This window comes from Trematomus bernacchii, unplaced genomic scaffold (genome assembly GCF_902827165.1).
Source record: "Trematomus bernacchii unplaced genomic scaffold, fTreBer1.1, whole genome shotgun sequence".
NCBI classification, from domain to species: Eukaryota; Metazoa; Chordata; class Actinopteri; order Perciformes; family Nototheniidae; genus Trematomus; species Trematomus bernacchii.
In genome coordinates this window covers 4,149,122-4,170,807 of record NW_022987662.1, presented here as the reverse complement: position 1 = coordinate 4,170,807, position 21,686 = coordinate 4,149,122, and positions in this window count along the sequence as shown.

The window sequence follows — 21,686 nt, the reverse complement described above, 5'->3', positions numbered from 1 at the left end:
GTTGCTCGCAAAAAATCCCCAAGCTTCAGATACGCCCACCTCCAAGATTTTTTTAACGCTGCTGTGTGGACGGGCCGTTAGGGCCATGATTGAAGAGACAGAAAACGTATCCATCCTAACCTTTCATGGATGTCAGAATTGACACAAAAGGTCTCATCCGTGGATTCAAAGTTGATCTCTGGCGTGTGCTTGCTTATCTTTCTATGAGATATGATTACAGAGACAAAATACAGATAAATGAAAAAAGGCAGATATACGAGAAAGGAGAATTTAAGAGCCCTAGCAGGGAAACACTGACGATCTAGGTTGAGTTAATGAGGCACTATTATGCTTCCTTGGTTGTCCCTTTCCTGTAGTGTGTTATATCGGTTTGTGTGCATGTGAATGGTCTGTAAATGCTAAAATCCCTCCCCCAGAGGATTAAAAGAGGTGAAAATCAAAAGGATGTAAACATGTCACAGTAGAAGCACCAAATACAGATATAACCCTGAAAATGAGCATTACATGTCCTCTTTAACACAAGGATTGGACAGACAGACTCGACCAGCCCAATAAAGAGATGGTGTGTTTCATATCTGCCTCTATAGATTCCCTTTGACAATACATATTCTTGAATAGCTGCTTTCCATTATATCTTTCATAACCAAAAGCATTGTACTTTAACCTATCACCCGCTTGTGTGGGAAGCCATTAACAGGCATCTAGCTGATAGTAGCATAACCTATCCAATAACCTTTAAGTTGATGTATGAATCTGAGAGGTATGATTTGAATCATTTTTCCATCTTCAGTATTGACTTTTATAGGTTAGATTTAATGTACCGTATCAGTTCCACATCATGGCTGCCTTTGGTAACCCCTTAAACACATGCAGGCCTTAACACAGAAACACACACTCAGACAGTGTGTGTTACATGAAGGTCTACAACTCTGCTCTCTCACACACACATTTAATGATTTCTTTAAACACACGAATAGCATAACAGTATATACAGGCTTTAAATATTAACAGAGGTAATAACACACCAACACCTTTGCAGGGACATTGTATTGACGTACAGCAGGGCTATTCAATTAGTTTGGAATGGGGGCCGGTTGATGAAAATGATCCAAAGCAAGGGGCCAGGAAAAAGATGGCTTGAAATATGAGCAATCATATTTAAGAGCTTCAGATACAGTAAATACTACAACAGCATAGTGGAGTGCATATATTGTGTTTAATTCAATCAAACAACATAGCCCCAAGGCCTTTATAGATCTAAATGGCAAGTTCAGAACTCAGTAGGCCTACATGTTTCATTTGATTTCATTTAGGTGAAATGATCTAATCATTCACGCAGAGATGCAATCAATGACAGGAGTTGTCACTACAGTATAGTAGGTGGGTTCGAAACCCGAGCCCGTCGAAGTTTTCAGGCATTGTCTACCCCTCTATCTCTCAATGTAACACCCTCTCTGGAATAAAGGCACTATGGCACAAAAAAAAAAAAAAAAAAAAATCTTAAAAAAAAAAAATGGATGACTTTTTAACATTATACTCAAAGGGCCAGTAAATATCACCCCGGGGCCGGATTTGGCCCGCGGGCCGCCAATTGAATAGCCCTGACGTACAGTTTCCTGTAGGACTAAAATAACTTCAACCACTATATCATCAACACTAATCCTTATTCCAAACCAAATATCTAACAGTTAAAGTTAAAACATGTCACAAGACTGGGTAGTTTGCATCTGCTCTCTGGAGTGTTATGGCATCCTTGAGTTCATTGTTTTCATTGTCCTTCCTCTAGCTTTACTGTTTTGGTTTAGTTTAACCTCCCTCACCTTCGCAAAGCACATGACCTAACCTTTGTATCTGAAAGAGCAGTTACAAAAGGTGATTTTAGTATTTGAACAAAAGCAAAAAGCTGGTATTTTTCTGGTGAGGACAGTTTCTATGTAACTTGAAAGCTTTTTGTCCCCATACTCAGTCCACTTAGAGCGGGAATAGATACTGGTCCCCACAACATGATAGATACAGGTATGCTCTCTCACTCGGACCCCCACAGCTCAGGGCCGTGCCCCCAAGCAGATGGACTGCCTCGTGTCCCCAGCCGGAGGATCCAGCAGACGGCTAGCCTCTCTGTTCTCTGTGAAGTCAGCACTTTACTGTCGGATCAAATAATTGGATTCCCATTTGTCAGCAGAGTACACGTGTACACACACTCAGCAGATCTCAGACTTGGGAGGGGGTTGAGGGTAAAAGGGAGCATCATTAAGACCTCCGTGTGAATGGATATTTAGACAAATGATTTTACCTATTGAGCGATTTGCCAAAACGGGGAGGTATTATCACAAGAAGATCTTTTTTTTTATTCAAGGTTAAAGAACACACTTCCCGCTCAGAAATTATACTGAAACACAAGATTTAAATGAGAATTTCAAAGTAGACTATCAGAGACTTCCAGTTCCTCACTGAGACACTGACACAGGTCTTTTTTCACTGGATGACAGTATAGGCAGCAGTTAAACCCTCGATGCAATAAATCATTACTTTGCTTCCCCCTCAGGGACAAAAATCCAATATTGAAAATCTGAACATTTAAATGACTCAGTGACCCCTTAAGGCTAAATGTGAGAATGTAATCTGATGTGATAGAGATACTGTCAAGAAGACAAAGCCAGCACATGACAAGAGGGAAAACTGCGCCTGGTAACCGTGAATAATCGTACTAACGGTGAAAGCTCAATTAAAACATTCACTCTGTTCTCAGTAATCTAATATCCCTAATAACACAGGTTTACATGTTACATCTGATAATCAGGTTTGTCTGATAGCCTACAGGAAACATTTCCACATCTCAATACAAGTGAAACAAAATGTCACCAGTGTGTATTGGTTGTAATGTTGAATATATTTTCATTTTCAACCACCTCTAGTCAGGCAGGCAATGTTTCTTTAGTAACACGGCTTGCATCTAATTTGCTCTGTGACCTCTGGCGAATGTGCCAAATCGGGATATTAAAAACAAGTCTAATGTGTTACACTGGGGTTAATTGGAAGATCGATTTTTATTTAGCAATGTTAATTGTGTAACTTGCAAATCTCTAAAACAATGTGGTCGCTGAGATAAACCTCACTACTGGCTGTCGGTTGCTCTTTGTTTCTTTTCGCTCTGGGGACCCTTCTAAAGCCAGTCTGTTGGCCATCAATGGAGCAGCTAAAGCAATTTCTCCATTAGTTCATCCCTCAGCAGGTTAAACACAAACGTTCATCCAATTTGAACTCTGACCCTGCGTGTCAAAGTGTCAACAATGACCTCTCATGGTGTGATGTCATTGGAAGTTAAAGGTGTCCTATCATGCTATTTTTAGGCATATATTATGGGTCTCAGATTATATAAAATATATAAAAAGCATGTCTATGATGTGTTTTGCTCAAAAATACCAAACAGATCATGCATTTTAGACCTCCCTCATATCCCTCTGTTTCAGGCCTGTTAGAGAATGGCTGATCTGGGTCCTTAGCTTTAAAAAAGAAAAAGAGGAGGTGGAGCTAATGCCTGCTCAGAATTCTACCGCAGATTCTCAGCTAAATGCTGCCGTGATTAAATGCCATAGCATGTTCCAAACCACATCAAGGATTATTTCTGAAACAGTATGGAGCTCAAATGCTTTTTGTCTTGCGGGTTTACCACAAGGTGAGTTCTTTTTTTATTTCCTGCTTTTTTACACATACTGGGTGTTTCTCAATGTCGAGGACGCTTCCTTGGTAGGACATGTCTTCTGAGTCACTTCCTTCAGAAGCGAGGCAAGAATCCTTCCTAGCCTCGGAAAACGAAGAATTGTGGAACAGGCTAACAGGCGTGCAGGTGTGCGTCATATGCGAGGCCCCGCCTTAAATGGAGCGCGATCTCCGCCAAAGATTTGGAAATGGGTCCGTGCGCAAAGCATTGTGGGGATTTTAAGACCGCGGAGGATACACATGTGCAGCCTCGAAAATGTCTTGCTACGAAGTACGCCGGCCTCGGTAGAATTCCAAGGAGCCTGGACATTGGAACAGTCCTTTGGCGGGGCTCTGGAGCATCCTTCCTTGACATTGAGAAACACTCACTCTCTCCACTAGAGGTTAGCTCTGAGTGTTAGCGATGCTTGCTCATGTAAACACAGACCATATTACGTCCAAAACAGTTGTGCATTGATTCTGATAGCAATGTTTCTGATAGTGCCCTGGGTCCACATTTTGATCAGCTCTGTTGTACCCCTGTTTTTAGAGATTTGGGTATGAGGAGGGTTTGTTTTCTGACACTTTGCGAGTTCCCTGACACATATTTATGTATAAAAGACATAAAAAAGTGCATTTTGCATGATAGGTCCCCTTTAAAGTGGCCCTATTATGCTCATTTTCAGGTTAATAATTGTATTTTGTCATGGGATCAGGGATCATGTGGGGTGAGAGAAACTCCCTCTGGAGGTAACTTTGGGATTGTAGCCTTTGCAGACCATTTACATGCACACAAACCTAAATAACACACGACAAGAAAGGGAAAGACCAAAAAAGCACAAATCCACCCTTATAGATATTATATGTGGCAGAAACAGGCTGTACACTTTACAGTTACTACAACTCCTTTCCTTTAACCTGGATCTTGTGAAATAGTGATGATATTCTTGAGGTGCTGTCAGGTTTGTGAATTCATCCGAGGCTAAATAATTCGGAAATCTTAAAACTTTTTCTATGTTCTACTATTTATGTTCTCATTAGTTACTGGAATTCTGTCTGGACTAGCCCTCATCTATATTGTGACTTATCTCCAGGCAGCAGAATTATGCAGTCAAATATAATAAATGTGCAGAACCAAGATACGGACATTACCTCTCTTCCATTAAAATGGTTTATTAAATGTTTACAGAGTGAGCCACATGCAAGTAGCTCAATTTGTTCCTGGCTCAATAAAAACTTTCTTCTTTTCACCCCCGATATTGCTCATGAATATAATATCAGATATGGTTTTCAATCTAGATTTCTTCAAATATGAACCACTGGCAAGCTCAGCACGGAGGCTCAAAGATATATATTGTATTTCTATGGAATTTATTTGAGTATTTTTGTGGAACCAAGTTTTATTGAGTTGCTTATTCCAAGCGAAAAACATCTCTATTGGATGGAAAGCCAAAAATGACCTGTTTACTTAGTTTGACCTGCATCTGCATGTGTGTGTAGTTTGTCAAACATGGTCAACTGTGAGGCTGTAGTTCAGTGTTTTAAGGTGATACATTTTGGCACAATTAAGGATATTGTATTTGAACCGGTTACTAACTTTCCTCACCATTTCTCCTGTATATCTTACAGCATCATTTTGTAGTCTTTTTTACATGTTTCCTCAAGACCCTGCAATATTCTGTGATGTAGAGTATGCTGCAGAGTTGAAACACGGTTTAATTAGCAGTGTGAGTGAGTGATAATTGTTTCATGTGCCTTGGAAAAAACATAGGAATAAATACATTTCTTTGGAACTTAATTGTAAGATTATTGACTATGTGACCAAATTCAGATTCACTCTTATTGCTTTTGCTTATAAATATTGCATATTGTTTGATATATTTCTCAGAATATGGTTAAGGAATGTATCATTTATTAGAAGGGGTTCTTCTCTATATTATGCTGCCAAACAACTCTCTTCTCTACTTATCTGATTTGACATAAATAACACTGTGGAGGAAAAAAAATGGAGCGCAAATGACTCTAACATTCAGATTAATTTAAAAACATTTGAATCAGAAGGGACAGAACAGCTTCAATTCCTCATTAATTAGACAGAAGTACGTCTCTGAAATATGCTGCCGTACCATGAAATAATAGTCTCATATTTCTTATCTGACTGGAAATAATTACACTGTAATGAAATCGGAAAACACAATTTACTGAAACATTCATATTATATTCCTACACATTGCAATTATAAGCTACTTAATGTCTTCAAAGCTATTAATACGACTACAGTGAACGAAGAAACTCTGCATTGAAGAGTGGCTCAGTCAGTAGGGGCTTGGACTGTGAGCCGTAGGGTCGCTGGTTCAAGTCCCCGATCAGACCTAAATATGGAGTGTGGACTGCTACTTGGAGAGGTCCCAGTTCACCTCCTGCCCTGCCGTGGTGCCCTTGAGCAAGGCACCGGACACCCCCTCCGACTCCCATTGCTCCCCGGGCACTGTACAATAGCTGCCCACTACTCCTAGTACTAGACTCCTGGTACTAGGATGGGTTAAAAGCAGAGAACACATGTCACTGTGGGTGTTTCTCAATCGCGAGTACGCTTGCTTGGTAGCACATGTCTGCCGAGCATCTTGCTTCAGAAACGAGTCAAGAATACTTCCTGGCATTCGGAAAACGAAGAGTGGAACACGCTAGCAAGTGTGCAGGTGTGCGTCATATGAGAGGCCCCGCCTTACATTTTCCGCCACAGATTTGGGGAAATTGGTCCGTGCGCAAAGCATTGTGGGGATTTTAAGACCGCGGAGTCTACTCATGTGCAGCCTCGATATTCCTCCAAACGGAGTACGCCGGGCTCGGTAGATTTCCAAGTATGCTGGAGATTGGAACAGTACTTCGGCGGCACTCGATGACGTAGTATGCTTGAAATAGTGGCTCTGGAGCAGCTTTACTCGCGATTGAGAAACACCCAGCGTGTGTGCTGTGTGCTCTGCATGTGTGACCATTAAAGAGGGGTTCATCCCTCCAATTCTATCTATCTATAAATGGTTCCAAACTGATGCAATTACATATTTTAGGTAAAAAATGTATCTAAGCATGTTTTAAATAATGCATCTGAACTGAAGACGGATCGTTTTATAATTTTACAAATGTTTTGTTTGATGCTGGTTCTTGTGGGGATATTGGTGATTATAACGGCAGAAGTAAAAATGGTTCTGTTTCATACTACTGTCAGAAAGGCAGAGTGGCTCAGTCGCTTTACATTATGTGGAAGAAATGAGGATGGACACCACTGGGTGTCAAACTCTAAAACGTATAATGAAAGACGATCCATCAGATTGTCAGGGGTCTTCCACTGTGTGTGAGTGAAAGTGAAGGTATAAGAGCAGACATATCTTTAACAAGCTGACTGTAGTGAGGGCAGAGATTCTTCTGTGTGACCTGAGCATTTGGACAGAGTGTCTGGGTGTTTCTCAATGTCGAGGAAAGCTGCTCCAGAGCCACTATTTCAAGGATGATACGCAATCGAGTGCCGCCGAAGGACTGTTCCAACATCCAGGATGCTTGGAATTCTACCGAGGCCGGCGTCCTTCATTGCGGGAAATTTCGAGGCTGCACATGTGTATCCTCCGCGCTCTTAAAATCCCCACAATGCTTTGCGCACGGACCAATTTCCAAATCTTTGGGCGGAAATCGCGCTCCATTTAAGGCGGGGCCTCGCATATGACGCACACCTGCTAGCCTGTTCCACAATGATTCGTTTTCTGAGTCTATGAAGGATTCTTGCATCGCTGCTGAAGGACCTGACTCGGAGGGACTTGTCCTACCAAGGAAGCGTCCTCGACATTGAGAAACACCCACTGAAAGGCACAATGAGAAATCCTGAGGCTGGATGGCAGGACCTCTGTACAGTGCGGGACAATCCCTGGATTTGGTGCTTCCTCAGCTGAGGATCTTATGTTTCAAAAAAAGGCATTTTCTCAGCCAGCAACAAGGCTTCCCTCTTTCTTTCTGTTACTTTGATCACTAGTTTTAAGTTGAATGTTTATTTAGCCCGAGAACACTGTTTTTCTGTCTTCAACAATTGTTATTATCTCGACTTTAGTGACACTATCTCTAAAATAAATGTTTTTATAGCAATACTTTTCTTTAGAAAATATTAACAGTTTTGCACGAGTTATATGAGAAGATTGATACCACTTTCATGTCTATATACGTAGCTAGAGCCAGCAGGGGGTTAGCTTAGCAGCTGGAAACAGGGTGAAACATCTAGCTTAGCATACATAGTATGTTAATAATTGATGTAAATGTATCATTACCTTACATTACATGACCTTATTATGATGTATGCATGATGATACAAACCGTTTTTTAGGATTTTGAACAGATCATGACACGTTTAGACCCAAAATGTTTCATTTTGCTGCCGTCTTTTCTGGACTTATTTCCAGCTTGAGGTGAGAATAATATCCTGCTGGATGTGTGGGGACAATCATAGCACTGTGATCTATTTCCTGTAGGCATGCCCGGAGGATCAGAACCTGTTGGAAATGCATGAGACTATCATGCCTGTTGTTGGCCAAGAAACCCATTTACACGTGGCCGATGTGTGTCAGTGACCTGCAGCCGAAGGGCCTCCTTGAGTCTTAAGTGCACTGGATATCTATATTACATGCTTTCTGCCCCAAGACTGGAAGTGTGTGGAATGAAGCTCAGCTAGTGGTTCATGCAAGTGCAACAAAAATATATTAACCAGCTTTGCAAATATACGCAACATGCATTTTTAAAAATATCAAATGTTATTTAGAGTTGCCCTATACCACCGGAATTTAGTTTTTATTGGATTTCACTTTGTCTGGTTAATATATCATGTAGATAATCTCATATAATCTCTAGAAAATTCAATAAAACTTTGATCAAATAATGTAAGCCTCTCTTCACATTATAAGAGTTTCTATGCGCTGCATTTATTCTACATTTGCACTCAATAATGTAGAAGTCTACTCAGATAGCTGCTGTCAAAGAAAACACAACATGTATTCATCATAACAGATAGTATAAAGTAATCACCAACTCTTGACAAAGTATTCTTTTTGACATCTAAATCGAGTTTCTCCATTGTTACACCTCACTTGCACAAGAGATTTACAAAACACCTTGGTGTCATTCTGCACATTCTGTGGATACAGGTGATGCAGGGTTTACCTCATTGTGGATTACCCTCATGCTCCAGTATTATTTCATTCAAAATCCATACCAGTTAGAACAAATGAACCAAAATGAAATATAAATGTTAATTAACCAGTTATGAATCATACATTAATGGATAAAACAGAGGACCTGCACGCCACCGTGTCAGCTCAGCCCCTCCGCGCGCTACTTTGTCTGCAGCTCTCCCGGGAACAGGGAGCTCATCTATCTGTAAGGAGCGAGGAACAAGCTTTTTTGATTTTATTTTTGGCGTGTATAAATTATTCAGAGAGCATCCCCTCTACATTTATCTCCGATGGAGGCTGGCTGTTCAGTCTGTGTCGAACTCTCTCCATCTAACTCTTACTCCATCTGTCTTTCAACCCCCACTCCTTCTTTCAAACACACACACACACACACAAACACACCGTGGATAAGATCTGTCTTTACCTCATCTCAAAAAGAGGCCTTGGCGAGCACTCTCAGGAATATTGATCATGACACCCTCGTGTGACAGACCTTCTCTGCAGCACACAGCAGAGAGACCAGGAAGTCTTTTGGGAAGACCGGGACGATCTGCTCCATGTTCAGAGCTCCGGGTGACCTCGTGGCAAAGCAGGAAAAGCCTTTACATGGAGGCGCTAACATACTCTCTGGGCTTGGATTAGTCGTGGAGACTCTGAACAGTCACTGACTTATTCATCTACACAGAGACGTATTTTCCGTCTGTGTCCTTCCCCATAGGCTAGACAAACCATTGTTGTCTACTTCAGACCAGCTGGGAAAAAAAAAAAACTGGATCAAACTCCACCTGCTCCATCTGCTGCCGAGCAACTCATTTCCACGGCTCAGCTCCCCACAGGACAACACTGAGGTGGCACTGGGCAGCTCCCAGGTGGGACTCTACTGTATAAACTGTAGGAGGTGTACTGTGAAGTAGAGCAGAACTAAAAAAGAACAAGTATGCAAAAGAATATGCCAGCTCAGCAAAAACACTCCCTGGATATATAAAGGCTTTGCTAAGTTCATCCTTGTGACAATCTGAAGACAGCATACTGCACATCACTGCTTTGCATATCATTATTGGCTTTCACATACAGTGTGTACCCGTCACAATCTGCAGCACGGTTACAATATATTTACGTTAAAGCCAAAATTGTGCACACTCATGGTTATTATAACCCTTAAATCCTATCTAACAGTCTAACAAACGCATGCTCTGCAACCAAACATTTATGGAGCCCACAGAAATAGGACATCACAACTAAAAGATACCAAATGTGTCAGGATGTATTCTGGAGAAAGGCGTTTTAAATTGATGCAGAGAACATCTATGATATTTCTGTCTTTGAATATGCCACGCAGTCAAACATCTCATGCAGTGGTTTAGAGGGGATTAGAGGAAAAACACTTAAATAACAAAACATTTTCTCCCTTTCCACTTGTGTGATGCAACCAGCCGTGCAGCTCGCGTCAACTGTTTCCTTAGAGACTGCATGTTTAGTAGTACTTTCCATGAAAACTGTTCACAATGTGGTATATTATCCAGAGAAATAGGAACATTCAGCCTCATGAAATGACATGTTCTTATCTTAAACTGCTCTTACTTTCAAGTAGAATTCACAAAAGAGTAAACTTGTAAATTGCCACTTTCAACCTGATGAATGCCACCTGTTCACGAGAAGGTGCCCATGTGGGAGCTTTGGTCACATTAGCATAATCGACACCCCCGAATGGCTATATAAGGATAAACGTTCTGCTCCATTTGTGGCCAACTCCAATCACTAGAAAAATGTATCCCGAGTGTAACAAGAAGAACATTACACAGAGAAGCTTGAAGCGCTTCGCTACGCAGTGCTAGGACTTAAGAAATGCAAGACTGACAGTCCTAATATTTGAGAAGAAAATATAACAAAAGCTGTCAACAATGTGTCACCGCAGAGCTGTAAGGTGACAGAAATAAAGAAGAAATGGTTTGACATCAAGTCAGATAAGATCAAATGTCTTGCCACGGCAAAGTGGTTCGTAACTTAGATGGGAGATGGTCAAGAGGACCTGACAGTTCTCTTGTATGAAGACCTGGAGGCAGATATTGGAGGGTGACACTTCTCATAGCTGTTGTATAACGGTTGAAGCTGTAACGCCAATTCAACCTTAAAAGGAAAAACCCTTCTCTGCCATCACTTTAAATTAAAGTGGACCTATCATGCTATATTTGAATAATATAGTGTAGGACCATACCTATATAAGGCATATTTATACTTTTTTTTTTTCAAAATACCAAACAGAACATGCATTTTAGCCATGCCTCATTTTGCTCAATTTGACATTTTTTAGCTCTGTTTTAGCAAGGGCAGATTCAGTGAGAACAGCACCACCTACAGGCCTGGCATATGTACTACAACGTCTCCAGCGCTTTCGAACGGCAATGCCGTGGTTGTCTCCTCCTGATTGGTGGAGTTGGCCCAATAGCCGTAGCGCCACCGTCCTGACGTCAGGACAGTGTTCAAATCTGGATCAGTTTTGATCAGATCCGTTGCAGCCCCTTTTTTAGAGATTTGGGTATGGAGGAAAATAGAGAGGGTTGTGTTTTCTGACACTTGGTGAGTTCCCTGGAACACCGGGGACACATATTCATGTATAAAAGACGTACAAAAGTGCATTTTGCATGATAGGTCCCCTTTAAACTAGCAAGCCATAATGCTCCTCACAAGGTTAACTTTTCAATCATTAAATACAAATTCTAAGAAGCAGAACATTTCATTTGCACATGTGAAGGACTGTAAGAACAAATCCGTTCAGATTAGTGGTTATTGAATGCGGCCCTTTGATTCTAGAAAGACGTTTGCATTGATGTTTGCACTGCTCTGAGCACCACAATCTAAACTGTATTGACCCCCCATTGTGTCAGGTCGGATGAAGACATTGCAGTGAAACCAGGACAAAGTAAACCAAAGCTTTTCATGAAGCTAGACACTGCTGGAGGCGAGTGTGAAAATAAGCCTTTTGTATTAATTATTTTGGTTAAACCAACCCTTTGAAGAGCTTTGAGTAAAACGTGTTGGCAGCATGCAGTTTGTTACACGCAAAGTCATTACCCAACCTCCACTGTGTGCCCCTTTGGCTGGGTGACATTAGAGTTATGTCATATTGCATGGGAGCAGCGTTAGAATCATCCTCTCAGTGAGTAACCTGTTATTAGCCGGGGAGCTTGTTTGCTATGGGGTACTGCATATGTTATGGTTGTTAAGTAAATTGGCAAACATCTGGGATGATTTGAATAACCAGAAATGTCCACTGAACTTGGGAAATGAAATAACCCCCGCTGTGCAGCTGATGAACAGCGTGCTCAGGCATCCTAATAAATACTTGCTCGTAATTTCAACCCGCTCTCATGCTGAGAGGGGCGGATGCCGAGGTCTTCCTGCTTTGAATGGGGGCATATGATTAAAAACACCATGGACGCCATGTGTGAGTGTTGGGTTCATTTACTGTCTATGCTCTCGATGCTAAAAGCAGACTTAATCTGCAGTTAACAGAGCAGTATTGCTTTATGTTTAATTATTTGATTGAACTTTTCTTATTGCATTTTCGATTCACGAGGAAATGCGTGAGAAATGTGGTATGACCCAGACTATAATGTGAGTCAAAAGGGGAATTACACCACGCTGAGAATAAAACAGAAAGTGATGTGCTATATGTCCTTTCAGCAGCGTTCCACAAAGGCAGCAAAAGTACCCATCGATCTTGAAAATACTGTCACCAAGGCCGCAGTGAAATACGAGCCTGTGCACTATCCGCAGGGCTAACAATAAACAACTTGGAGGGCTCAGGCGGGGAGGTTGAAAGACAGCCACGATATGACAGTTTTCCAGGTCATCAAAAAAGAAAAAAGGAGATGAAAATAGTTTGAGAGCTCATTCATGTGTTAACATGTGTAGATGAATTGTGCCCAGCAGACATGGCCATCCTTACGCATGTGTGCACAAACACACTCGCAGCCGGCAGCCTGCACTGTGACCATGGATGGCAGAAGCAGGTAAGAGTCGGGTCAAGGGCGGACTGTCATCACAGGGAGACTGCAGCTCCAGGCAGTAATCTAACAGCGTGTCTAATCGCAACTTCAGACTCCATGACTTCACCTATCTGCATGGGGGGGGAGGAAAAAAAAACCTTCACAGGGCCAAGCTTAAAAAGCAAAAACGACATGCTTGTGTCTTAGAAGAGGACATCACTCAGCGACTCTAGAGCGATGGAGACACACAAAGATGACAAAACACACTCAGATATCAGCGTTTTAGTTATCGGCCGGTATCAAAGAGTTAAATCCTGTAAATAGCTAAAAGCACTCTCTTTTTAATCCCCCTCAAAAAAGATAAACAAAACTAAATGATGGTGAAAATATCCTCAGTAGAATTACTCTAACATGCAGGGGAACATTAGGGCTTATTCATAATACGGCTTAGGGGTAATACCTTTCATCCAAGGCTCCTTTAAACACCTGCTTCCTCTAACATGAACTGGATCATTGTAGTTCGATGTCAGAAACATCTGCCTAAATTAACATACGATTAGACTAAGCATAATCAAACTGACATTGAAACCTTTTTTTTTTTTTTGGAACTCAGGCCAGTTAAGAATTTTTTAGTGGGTCTATTAAAAAAGCCTGGCAGTGAATTTATTATAGCGGGAGAAATGAAGTGTTTAGCTGGTTGGATGCCTACTGGCAAAAGTGGCTACTTTACATTGAAATGCCACATGCACAGTCCATCATTTCCCCAGAGTTAATGCAAGGCGTTTTTCCCCGAGCACTTCAATTATCATATTCAATGCTGTGCAATTAGAATTTTGCTTGTCTGCATTATTCTTTGAGACGGGGATAAATGTACAGTAGACATAAAGAGAGGCAGCCAACATGAGAACAGGCAGAGCTGGACCAGGTAGCCATGGCTGCTGCAGACTGAAATAATACAATAACTATTCAAAGGATTTCAATGCAATTCACAGGATGACTGTCTATGACGATGCCCTCAGGTGATCCCCTTACGTGCTCCAATGAGGTATAAAACTATTGGATGGATTTACATGAAATGTGATGCAAATATTGATTGTCTGCAAAGGAAGAATGACTTTCTTTGAGCCTCTGACTTTCAATAGCGCCACCAGCAGATCAACATTTGAATTTCCAGATATATAATGACCACAAGCATCTTCACAGACACAATGTTCACTTATGAATTATATAGATACTGGATGGAGTGAAGCAACATTTGCACCTGTATAGTTTAGGTGATGAATCCTAATGTCTTCAGTGATTAGTGACTTTTACTGTAGCTCCACTATGAGGTTTACATTTGTGGCTTGAAAGTCTTAAAATATAGGATAGATGGACATGAAATTTGGTACAGACATAATGTCGTACTCATGATGATGTGTAGCTTCCGTAATCCCTTTTCAACGAGCCGCATCATCAGGTCAACATTAGAACGTGCCTAAAACAGTGTATGACCAAAAACCTGCAAAACCATCAGCCTCAGCTGTACTTTGTCAGTGTTGGGTAGCAAATATTAGCATGATGACATACTGAAATAGTAAGCGTGCTTCCCATTATATATGCTAAACATGAGCACCTTAACATTGACAGCATCAAATGACTGTATAGTCTCAGAACACTGCTAGTACAGTATGTCTGTAGACTATCATTGACAGTCAATTAGCTTTTTAACCTGTTATACCCCAAGCCTGTTTTTCAGGTTTCAGGCTCGAAAATGACATGCCCAGAACAAATGACTATAACTTCACTTCTAAAAGGGTTAAATTAATCATCTTTTTTCTCAAAGCAAGGTTACATCTGTGAGATGGATGTAGAAGTGTCAGAATCAATATAGATGTTTCTGTGTCAGAGTGAATTCAGATGGAACATAGTAGAAAAGTGTAAATTCTTACCTCCGCCTAAATAAAAACCATTACTTATAGTGAAAACCACCCTTGAATGATGGGTTAGTAGCCTAAAAGCTTTAGGAATCCAAATTATAACATATAATACAAACCCACTTGGGCAACAATCAAGACATAACACCAGAGTACAGCGGTCAATTAGACTTGAATGCGGCCACAGAGGTGATCAGCTATTCCTCAGGCCAGATCTGCCAATAATAACGTACAGTCTGCCATCAGGAGGAATGGATTAACCTGTGCAATAAGAGTTAATTGCATACAGTCGCTATTAACTAGTGTCTGGAGGTACAAAGGGAGATGGAGGACTGAGAGGTGGAAGACAGGAGAGATGAAGACGTAAAGCCAGATGGACAGAATGAACGAGAGCCCACTTTTCTCTCGGCATATGTCCAGACAGACACAAGAGAACTTACATGTATTGTCCTTTAGCTGCTGCTGAGGCTATTCTGCTGTCACACAATGACACCATAATTACAGAGCAGGGACTAAAGAAAGGCAGCCACTGACCACTTAGCCTCCACAGTGGGAAAATCAGCAAGCAGGGGTTATTATAACACTCATGCTCCACGTCTCAATTGAACAGCCTTTACATACAATCTCCTCTGAATCCTCAGTGTGTTTTCCTTAAGATAAGAGAAAAATGTTTCTCTCATGCCCTAAAGATAGAAGCTATTCCCTAACATATGCACATCCAAAACGGGAGAAGTAATCCCTTTTCCTGCTAGAGGCTGCTAAATATGTTATAGCAATAGTCTATAGACAAGCCAAATACCTCTGAGCAATCACTTGAATTGATATGTCATAGCCCTACTCATATCAGAGGTAGAAAGTCTTTAAAGCCATATCATGTTATTTCTTCGATGATATAATCTCCAGATCTTTTATTGGTCTACCTTCTGTGATTAGTGTTTGGCACTGTGCATGAATGGTTGATGTACTGCAGCCCTCAGCGATTATTATCCCCACCGCATTCATCTCACCGAGACCATTGATTTGCAATTAGTCCAGGGGTGATGATACAAACTCGGGTCTCTCTTTTACAACCAGGTAAAGTATCTTTTGTGTGCTGCGCTCAGCTATTGTTGTCGAGTCCCACTGTGTAGCCCCGGGCGCTAAGTCAGCGTGGATAAGTATTCAGCTGGTGTGCTGCTGTTGTCGACTTCCACCATGATCCTCTGAATTGCTGTATAAGTATGCAGGCGGAGTGGCGGTGTGTCTCCTCAGTCTCCCGCTCCTCCCCCTTTGTGATGTACGCAGGCGGTTTTATCAAACCCTGACTGGGAAGACAGATGGCTTTGAATAGGGGGGCCTAATGTAAAAGTGTGTGGAGTATGGCGGAGGCAGAGATAAGAAGCAGCCGGCCATTTCTCTTTGGCTGTGTTGGGGTACAGGGCCTTAAATCACCTGTTATCTCCTGCAGCCTCAGCCAGACGCTAATGGTCATCACAGCGGGCTGAACCCCGCAGGCAGCAGAGGGACGGGGGGGGGGCTTGAGCTGTGCACTCGCTCTCTACAGCTGCTGCAGCAGGCGTCACACAGAGGGACGGTGGATGTGTCAGCAGCAACATTATTCTTTGGGCCGTACAGTAGAGACGACGTCCCATCGACACAAAGCCCATTACGTTACTTAGTGTTTTAGTGTCAAACTTAGGTCTTAGAGGTCTGAGTTTCTGCCATCATTTGTAATTGTTATGATGACGTTTACTCATTAAACTAATTGCTGAGATAAAGGAAGACAGCAACTGGTGTTAAACAACACTAGCCATTAGACACTTGTTCACATAATGTTATAACATCGGGCCGAGTGTCTCTAATTAGTTTGTTTTTTAGGGATTACTATAACCAATCTTTTCAGTTTAAGATCAGGTGTTACAGTAGTTCCTTTTTTCTTCCTCCCAGCACACAAACCTCAATATCAAGTTAGAAAATTACAGAAGAGACAAAAATAAATGCGCATGGTTGTAGAGAGTGGATTTGATGATAAATGACGTAGATCTCCTCACACATATTTCATCCTGTAGTTAAACATCTATCACTGTTGGTGGTGTTATAGAGAGTGAAAAGTACAATTCTGCACCAACATACTGCATTATTATTATTATTATTATTATTCACCACTAAAACGTTTCTTACTCTCTAATAGCATCACCATCTTACAACTAGTATTCATCTTGTATTCCCAAATAAGAGAGTGTTTCCTTGCAGCCCATAGCATATGATCTATGGTCAGGTACTGGTGTATGGCCTGGGGACTGATAACCCCTCTAATCTAAAACCACTTCATTTAATGGTTTAACCAAACATGAACTGTAATTATCCCTCATGGCACAGGGAAACCATGTGTGCAAGCTACAGAGGTAATTACAGATGGTTCGTAAACCTTAATGGATGTTTACTATGTAAGGTTTGGGGAATCATTTCATAGTTCGCCTTCATTTTGTCTCCAAAATAGGTTGGAGCTTTGGGTTTGTTTGCACGAATAGACAATTGACTGTATTTTCAGAAATCAACTCTTTTGCTAGAAATTGTAAAATGTTGAACAAAGCTGCACAAATATATTAAACAAGAGCTCAGAACTATCTTTTCACAGACTGACAAAAGCTAAAGACAAGATAAACAAAAGAATGCAATTCATGTTTTGGTTAAACTTACACACATTAGGCTACATGTGGCTTAATCGCAACAACATTTAACAAAAGTACAATTATAACTCACAAGTGTCAGAGACAAAACTGTTGTTGTTTGCTAGTCAAGTGTTCACCACATGAAGAACATGCTAGCGAAATTAGCATAAGCCTATGTCCTTCTACATAGCCTAGCAGCTAGCTGACTTATCCTCTACTTGTAGCTTAGAAAACACTTGTTTTGCATTTCTTACTCACTGCAGTTACCGTCAGAAGAGCATGGTGGACTTTCTGTCGGTTTGTTTTAAGGGCAGCCATGTTGCAGGATGTTGTCAGTCCACCTGAAGGGGGCGTGTTCAGGTGGGAGAGTGACGTCATGGCATACCCTCTTTATATTGAATGATTGTTCCAGAATAGTGAATCTGGGGTCAGCTTTCACCTGCTGCCAACCAGCGTAACCTTTAAATGTTATGTTACAAATCACAACCATTCGTCTTATTCATTTTGACATTTCCTTTCATACCATTCTAGTGATAAATATTTTAGAGAAACACTTGATTTAGAGCTCAAAGCACATTCCTTGATCTCAACACTTATTGTTAGGAATGACGTCCAATACTATGAGAAAAAGGCTTTATAATAAACCACAATGCATTTTTTAAACACCATCAAATGCTATCACAATATTACATTCACTGCTATCATTACCATGTATTAATATGCCCTATTGTGACACGATAGTCACAGTGCTAATAACACACTTTATCAGGCTGGTTATACAAAGCGTTTTGTCTGTCTTACAACAAAGGAAGCTGCAGAGAGTCGATTGGCTGCAGCTCCATTATTTGTGTAACCTCACAGAGCGCTCAGGCCAGCAACGTGCTCTTCATAAAACTGTCAAAAACTCCACTGCTGGTACATTAGAATCATGAACCGGTTGTTCTGCTGATATTTCTGACAAACATCAGCCGGCTACCTGCTACCGACTACGCTCCCATTAACAGCTTCCTGGATGATAACAATGTGTAGATAAATACAATTATAATGTAGGCACAACTAAAAGCTAGATATATTGTGTACAATGAAAGCTATCTGGTATTTTGAAAATGGAATCAATCATTGTTTATGTACATTCACTGCAAGAGTCGAACAAATGAAAAAGAATCAAATAGTTTTCAACGCAGAGACCTCCATCTCCAAAAGGAGAATATAAAATTGGAAATGTTATACCTGCTGTTACAATCAAATAAGAAATGCATATTCCTTATTTCAATCATAACGTGATGTGGTAGCAACTGTTTTGCGTATAGTATAAAGAGGCATCTTTTTTTCTCCAAATTACAATAAAGCCCTCTGCTGTGTCAGCTCTCCATTAGAAACTCTGATTTATTGGATTCACAGCCGGGATCAGCAGATCAAGTAGAGTACTTGTGCCAAGCAAAATGCCTATGTTCCTCTGAGCAGGGGCGCCGTAAGGGGGTGAAAAGTTAGGACGATTCTAAGGGCCCGTGTGACTGACAGGGGCCCAAAATATTTTAGAACATTAAGAAAAAAATGGTTAAGTAACCAATGTGATATCTTTTCATGGGTCCCAAAATCCCTGGCGGCGCCCCTGCCTCTGAGTGATGATGAACTTGTCAGCGCATTAAGCTTGCCCTGCCCTGTGCCAAGAATCAGGTTTATAGAATCAAATGTATAGTGAGTGGAGAGAACAGGTGGGATTACAATTACTGAGCTAATAAAAGCCAGCAAGTGGCCGATTGTGGAGTTGATTCAAGGCAAAGATTCACACCCTGCCATCTTCTTTGCCTTGGGGAAACCCAACAGTGTCTTGTTCAGGTTCCTCTTTCAGCTTTGATGTGGGCAAGGTACCGTAGGGCAGACTTCACTTGTTACCGATTGGAGACGGCCAGGACTACAATAACCATTTCCTCTCCCTTTTTCATGAGTCAGTCAGAATTAAAGCAGCTGCCCTTTATAAGATTAGAATTCCACAGGGCGATGGCGTACCCACTTATCTCTATATAATGTGATTTCCATCAGGTACATGGCCATATTGAAAACTTGGTCCATGTTTTTGAAGCATTAAAGAACAGGTTCAACTTTTTTTCTAACTTGTCTCACAGCAACACTCGCATGCCCATTTTATTCTCAGGTAATTCCAGTTTACAAGATAAGGGAATGAACCCAAAGCCTTCAATCTATTCCAAATGTTCAATATCACCCAAAGCTTATTTGAGTATCAGGACTCAGCAGTTTGAGTTATCAAATCAAGTTTGTATCTTTCAAAGTCTTTTTACCCACACTACCTGCAAGGCTTTATGGAACATTCTTTTCATACAGTCCCTCAATTTTGCACGGATTGTCCAAACACTTGTAGGCCTACAGATGATAAATCCCTAAAGTTGAAGGTGAACCTGTAAACATAAACACTTTACAATCAATTGAACAAGATAAGGCATTGTTTGATCTCACAGAAAATGTTACTTGTGTTATTAACTTTATAACCTTTAACTTTTTACATTTGTATGAACATGTTAAACATCAATTTGTACAAGGCCTGTTCCATGATCGACACAAATGGCGTTCCACCAAATGAGCAGGGGCAGCAGATTTAATCAACTCAGTGTATACTCCCTGCTGCAGGGTTTTATAACCCACTTCCTCGTCCTGCTAATAGGTTTTGGATTGAAAAAAAGGATTGGTTGAGGTAGGAAAGGCCGGATTGGAGGTTAGGCCTTGTTAAGGTCCCCTATTATACTGTTTTTCATCAATATATTATAGGTCTCAGATATATATATACAAAACATTTCTCTGAAGTGTTTGGCTCCAAACACCAAACAGATCTTTGCAGCATCCCATAATCCCCTCTGTTTCAGCCCTGTTTCAAAAGTGCTGATTCTCTGTCTGTTACTTTAGATGAAAATAAGGAGCCACTCCCCACGCCCCTCTGAGAGATATTTGGTTAAAAAGAACACAATGGTGCTCTAGGAGGAGATTCAGGTGATAATGTGGGGGGGGGTTACCTTGGTTGGTGATTGGCTAATGGTTACACAAGCCAACAAATTGGTGATTGGCTTTCAGGATCTCTTTACACAGAGGGGACACATGTTGATGTAGAAGAGACATGGAAAAGTGGATTTTCATAATAGGTGACCTTTAATACAAAATTCCCTCTCAGTCTTTCCTCTGCAGCTGAGCAAGGAAACACTGAATTTAACAAACATCCTAAACAATGACTATGGATTGTTTTCCACTTCTTTTCCCTGTAATCACCTTTGGAGGGCATCTTTCCAAAGAATGAAGTGACCAAAGAGCCTGGATAAACAATGAAAAGCAACCTGTTGAACCATGCGTTTGCAAAGGAATAAGGCACTGGGATGCGACAGATTTCCTTTCAGCTCACAAAACCACACAACGTTATGGGGGAGGCCTTTAAATATCAACGAGCTCTGCGACAATTACACCACAAATACAGAGAAGGAAAACCGCCTGCTAAAAACTTGAATGCTCTCTATCAGAAGCGGAGTCCAATTAACAGAATAATTAACTGAACTAACGTCTCTCTTAAACGACTGTTACAGGCCACTGTGACAGCAACGATTGCATTTTAATTAAAGTGCCCTCCAGGAAGCGTGTGCGTTTATAAAGCCCACGAGGGACTCTTTCCCAGTGAAGAAAGATGTTCAATGAACTGCCACACGCTGCATGTGCATTGTGAAAGCTTTGTCAACGACGGCTAAATTGGTTGCGGATTGTTGTCAGGCGGGGGAAAAAAAAAACCCAATAAAACTACTATTCACGAGGAACCTCATCTCCGCTACTGCTGCTGCGGCTATCCTTATGGGTGTCCAATGAAGCATGCAGATCAGCGTGGAAATGAAAGAGGGATTTGTAATGAAACTCCCAAAGCACTCTCTGTACGAAAGTAACAAGACAGCCCATAAATAAGACACAGAGAACGAGATCATAAACGATCAGGACTCTCGGCGGGAGCGGGAAGTCTACGGGCTCCACAGGGAAGAACGTCATGTAGCTGTCACAAGGAATATTTAAACGAAAGGACGCTAATGTCTCTGTTGAAGGTACTGATCTCCATCTTTTAGTTTGAAACGTAGATCAAAGAAAGATTTGAGATTTGGGGCTCTGTAACGACATGAAATGCATTCACACATTTGCTGAATGATTTATAAAACAAACTACTGGTACTTTTGAAGGTAGGAG